Raw genomic sequence first — 6,239 nt, forward strand, 5'->3', positions numbered from 1 at the left:
GAACTGAGTAGACAGTACTCTCTCAGCTGGAACACCAGGAATTCAGGTTTCCCTTGTGTTTTATAACAAAACTGTTAGTATTTGCTGAGCCAAAAATGGACTTTTAGAAGCACAAATAAATGCTAATGAGAAACATGCCACGTCCTCTTGAGCAAATATACTATAATTAGCGTTTCCATCCTAATTTAACCATACAATGTGCACAGACCAATAAAACTGTAGAAAAACATTCAAGACAATCTCACATTTGTAACATGCTTCATAATAAACATATTTTTAAGACCTTTTCTCTTATATGAATCTTCTAACAAGCCTTCATCCTAGTAAGTATTAAAGATGGCTTTTTTTTCCATTAGGGAAAACACAAGGGTCAGTGAAGCTAACATAAGTAGGTAATAGGAATTCCAGAACTAAGAGTTAAGGTTTCTGAGTCTCCACTGACTGTTCTTTCTACTGTGTCTACTTTCAAAACAACCTCAGCTCAGCCCAACCCCAGACCATTTTTGGTCTTCCTGTACCAAAGAAAGTCCAGGAAATCCTCATAGATAACTTAAGGCCCACCCATTCTTAGGATGCGTTGTCATCCGTTGCAAACTATTTTTATCATATTTTTTTCTCTGAGTTCACAAAACTAGATTTCCATTTTCAAATCATACCTAACATCAAGTATCCTGTTAGGCAAGTGTTATCTGCAAAGAAGTAACACAGCTAAGTAAGGCAACAGAGATCAAAATTTTCCTGCTTTCTGTCTCTGTGTATTTTTGTTGGCTCGGAACCTATGTGTGGAAATTCCAAGACTTCCATATCAAATATTGTACGATCTGGATTGTCATTTGCCACATCATAGCTAAAAGAAGGCTTAGAGAGAATATCCTGTTTTTGATACCTTTGTGCCAGGATAGATAGGACAAATACCAAGTGATTAAGATATTTCAAAGGGAAATTGTAACCGAAATATTACATTGTCCTTATAGAGACTCAAAGCATCTAAAATTTCCCCTGCTGGGTTTTCAATAAATAAAAACTGAATGGGTGGACTATTTCATATAAAAATGAAAGAAAATTATTCTAAAATATTTCTCTATTTAAAGAACTCTGACCTACAAATCACTGGTTCCTGTCTTCCTCACCCTCTGAGGCTGAGACTTTCATACACCACCCAGAACCTTCCAGACTTTGCAGGAGGAAAAGTCTAGAATATTTTTTTCTTCTCCTCAGAACTACATATTTTAGGAAATGACTGTAACATGCTGAGTCCCTCCCCTGCTTCTCCAGATTAGCAAACTAGACATAACTTAGAAGTATTTGCACAGCATAACTTACTTCAACGTTGTGGATCTAGAAAGATAATTTTGAAGGTAAGTTCAAGATTTCAAGATGACAAATGGGAAGTTGTGGGAGAAGGCCCAAAAATCATCTAGCCCCATGGCCCTTAGTCATAGAGGTGATCAGGAGGGAGTGCCCACATTAATAATTTATTATCAATAAGAGAGCTGCTGTTTGGAAATGACTCCTTCTTAAGAAATAAATTGGATTAGACACCAAATAATTGCCATGGGAACGCCGTCATTCTTGCTGGAGCTCTAAGTGCTTTCTTGACTGGAAGGAAAGAGGTGGGGTTAGAGCCAGCTCTGGGAATTACTGATAACCTCCAGTCTATCTTATCTAGGATACAGAAAGGGAGCTAAGAGATGGGTGTGCTGCTAATTACTGCGGCTGTGGCGGCTAGGGGAAAAAAAAATCCCTGCAGGGAGAGTTGTGTTACACCTCTACAAAACACATACAAGTTTCACCCCAAACTAGATGTGTAAATATGAGTCATCACCCTAAAAATTCTGGTGGAGAAAAAAAAAATGACCCTTTCTGATAAAGCTTGTTCCCACCACATGCAAAGGCAGCCTGAGCCAGGAGGCCTTTCAGTTTAGCTGTATGAACACTGGGACAGCTGCCATGAGGGTTTCATGTCAAACTAACATAAAGTTGAGTAGTTTCTTGTGTGTCCTCAGAGTGAAAAAAAACACGTGGTCATTTTTGATAAAATATAAAAATCATCCCTTAAGATATAGAAACTCAAAGGGAAGAAAACAGGTACTGGTAAGTGTGGGACAAAGACTTTGATTTGTATCATGAAAGAAAGTGATGTCCTATAAGCACAATCCATCCTTCCTCTGTGGCACTCAATAAATCTGCCATTTCTCCATACGTTTTCCCTCTGACGTGTGGCCATTTTGAGAATGTGAACAGTAAGGCTGGTGTCCTATGATTTCCCAGTGCCGTGTGGTTGGGAGAAACAAATCTTAGTTGTCCCCCTTCCATTATCACAACTTCAGTCAAGTTCTGCTGTCCACATTTTGGTTTTCTCAATGATATCCATTTGAAGTCTCAGGGTTGCTTCAATTAATGCACATGAAGTCAGTGGCGCCCTGCCCTGTAAGCAGAAGACTCTGGTCCATGCTTGAACCCTTTAGCTGTTACCGCATTTGGCTGTGAACTCAGGAAGTACGAACCACATATATATATATATATATATATATATATATATATATATATATATATAATCATTTTAAACCAGTTCTGTGAGCTAGACTTTCTGCCAGGGGTGTCCAACCTTTTGACATTGGGGCATGATGTTGGGGTCCACATGGTGCTCTCCTGGAATACATGGTCTGGTTGAATTGTGGTGAGAAAGATAGCAGAGAAATTTAATGACTGTGTAAGCTCTCCCTGTTACCCACTTCTTTTCTTCCTGCAGAAAAGAAATAGGAACATATCACCATGATCTGCCCCGCTTCTTTGAACACAGCCTCCACTTGTATTATGTTCAGAGAGAAGAATGAGCTGTGTCGTAACAAAATAGCATTTATGTCCTTGAGCCGACCTAAGTGGAATTGCTGGTAATGAGGTCAGATATATTTGTTTGGGATTTTGATTTTGTTAGTTTGTTTCTTTTGCTACTTTGTCTTAATGGAGAGGCTGTAGTTAACGTCATCATCACATTTTACAGGTAGAAAGGAAAGATCAGACCTCTGATAGGATGCTCCCAGAAACAAAGGATGGAGAGTTTGGTATGAACTTTTCTGACTATAGTGCTCTTCCCTGCTCTTTGTATGATAACACAAGCTTCCACAAACTTGTTCTACCCCAAGATGGAAAAAGATTGAAGTAACGCTTTAAAAATCTTTCTCTCTCTCTCTCTCTCTCTCTCTCTCTCTCTCTCTCTCGTGCATGTGTGTGCATGCACACGTATGTGCATTCAGTTATGAAAGTGTGGAAATGTGCATACCACTGTACATGTATGGGGTCAGGAAACAACCTTGGGTAACAGGTTGTGTTACTCCAACTTGTCATGGATCATGGCTCCTTGCTGCTCATGACTATGTAATCAGGATATGTGCCAATATGGTCATCAGGATCCTTGGGCTGTTTCTACCTCTGCTTCACTGGGATTCCAGATGCGCACAACTACATCTGGTTTTACATATGTTCTGGGCGTTCAACCTCAGGTCTTCACCTTGCATTGCAAGTGCTTTACCTACTTAATCATCTCCCTAGCTCAGGATCATGCTTCTTGTAATACATTTCCTGTACGTTACCACTCCTTCCTTTGTGAGTGAGGACAATGCTGAGGGCATACAAGCTCATCAATGATTCGTGACACTTGTGGCTTCCTTTAACTATATTTGGTTCACTACAAATAGTACTTTTGCTTTAATATTAAAGACTGTTAAGTGTCTCTAGTTTACTGGCACAGGCCTTTGAAGTAAATTCCTGAGTTGACCAGCTCCAAAGGTCTGCTGAAGGTCCTCTGAAGGCAACGACAATATAATTTTTAACTGATAGTCTTTGTATGTCAGACATACCAAAAGGTCACCAAAAGATAACTTTGGGCTTGTAAAAAGGAGACAGGTTTCTAATATTCTAGGAAAAGAAAACAATTTTAAGACACTTTATGATAGATTCCTCAAAAATAATTTATAAATGCTCTCTCAAAGCTGGAGCAACCATTTTTTAAAATTCATATAGTCATTCCATCTGCATTTTTTAAATGCTATGGATAAGGCCCTTTCATCTTTTGATACTGTCCCATGGCAGCTCCAGTGGCCACTCTGTAATGCTTCTCTTATCTACATAAGGTTCTCTGTCCTTGCGAAAGCACGATAGGGTCATTCCTGACATTCTTACACAGACAGTTCTGTCTTTTACAAGGGCTTCAATTTTGATAATGAATCAAAATCTTGTTTGCAAGGGAGAATACACCCTAACTTTAGTCATGATAGAAACTTACTTTGTCAAGAGAAACGATTAATCTTATCTTGGAAAGAGAGTGGAACATTCTCTGGAGGATACTGGGATGTGGCTATTTGTATTGGAAGTTGAGACTCTTAAAACTGTGAGCTTTTACCTAAGAGATATGGTCCTCTCATCCCTTCATGCAATAGGTTTCAAGAAAGCCATTCCTAGGCTACCTCATTCTGTGAGTTTTTTTTAGAACAATGCCTGCTGTGACCTTTCAGACCCTTCAGACAATGGTGACACCAAGGTTACTTGATCAAACATCTTTACAAAGCTCAGAAAACAAGTATTGGAAAGCATACATTCAATAAAATTGAATAGGGTTTTATCTTCTTGGGGGGTTCTCAATTGCCACAATGTTTTCATGTTTTCAAAAGTAGCAAAATATATTTTCAGGGAGTTGGTTTTGGGCAGAAGCCTGAGTTGTGGTTACTTTTGTGAAGCAAGTAGCCTTTTGTATCTGGAATAATGAAGGGTCCTGCGGACTTTCCATAGGCACATAAATGCACAGCTTGTGTCCACTTCAAAAATTAATCCTACAGGGAAAAGAAAACTCTGATGAAGTTTTAGAATTCTGTCTTTCAATTGGCCTCACTTTCTGCTCTTCCAGGTTCCTTAATGGTCTCTGTGTATTGACTTCAGCATCCTTTCAAGTGAGGCAACTGGAGAGGATCTGGGTGCGCATCACTGAGAAAGCACACAGAAATAGTAACATCTCTCAAGGAGGTTATAGGCAAGGGAATGGGTATGTGTTCAGCAGCATAGATCTTAAAGTTGGGCCCAAGTCAGAAGATGTGAAAATAGAATGAAATGTAATGTAAATTAAACTCATCTAAAATAATATTACATTTGAAAGAACACAAGTACACAAAAAGCTACAAATGTGATACACTAGAAGAACTAGAATGAAAACGAGGGGTAGAAAATGGGAAGTTTAAAGATAAAGGAAGATTGTAGTAAAGTATTTAGCTCACGAGCACAAGAACCTATGTTTGGTCCCCAAAACTTTGTTAAAAAAACAAAAAAGACAGGCACTGAATTCGTGGAGATGGATCACTGTCTAAAAGTATTTGCTGTGCAAAAATGATGGCCTGGGTTCAGATCCCCAGAACCCAGGTGGAAGCACACGATAGTGAGCTCCTGCAATGCTAATGAGCATCTATGGAGAGATGGGAGTGGGTACAGGAGACTCTCCAAATACTCATGGGCCAGTGGCTGGTTGTGAAATGATGGAGAAACCCTGCTTCAACAGCTACCACACACATGCTGTGCTGTGCATGTTCGTACCTACACTCATGAACACACAGAAAAAAAGAAAGGAAGGGAGAAAGGAAGGGAGGAAGGAAGGAAGGAAGGAAGGAAGGAAGGAAGGAAGGAAGGAAGGAAGGAAGGACAGAGAGACAGAGGGAAAGAAGAGAAAGTAAAAGAAAAAAGAGAAGAGAAGAGAAAAGAAAAGAAAAAGAAAAGAAAAAAGAAAGAAAGAAAAAGAACAGGCATGGTAGTATAGGCTTATAATCTTCACACTGGGGAAGCAAAAACAGGTGGATACCTGGGCTCACTGGCTAGTCAGCCTAGCCTATTTGTAGAGCTCACACACACACACACACACACACACACACACACACACACACACACACGCATACGCAAATGCACACACTAAAATAAATGAAATAAAATTATAAAACAAATTTGAGTAGGTTTATCCTATATTATATGTGTATATGAGTGAGTATATACCGTGTGTGTCTTTCTGCTTCTGGAATAGGTCACTAGGGATGATCCTTTCCAGATCCCACGATTTACCTGCAAATTTCATTATTTCCATGGAGATAACCTAGAACCCCTGCACAGATGTAGCCCATGGCAGTTCAGTGTCCAAGTGGGTTCCATAGTAATGGGGACAGGGATTGTCTCTGACATGAACTGATTGGCCTGCTCTTTGATCA

Source organism: Psammomys obesus, unplaced genomic scaffold (assembly GCF_907164565.1).
Source record: "Psammomys obesus unplaced genomic scaffold, mPsaObe1.curated_primary_1811, whole genome shotgun sequence".
Lineage (NCBI taxonomy): Eukaryota > Metazoa > Chordata > Mammalia > Rodentia > Muridae > Psammomys > Psammomys obesus.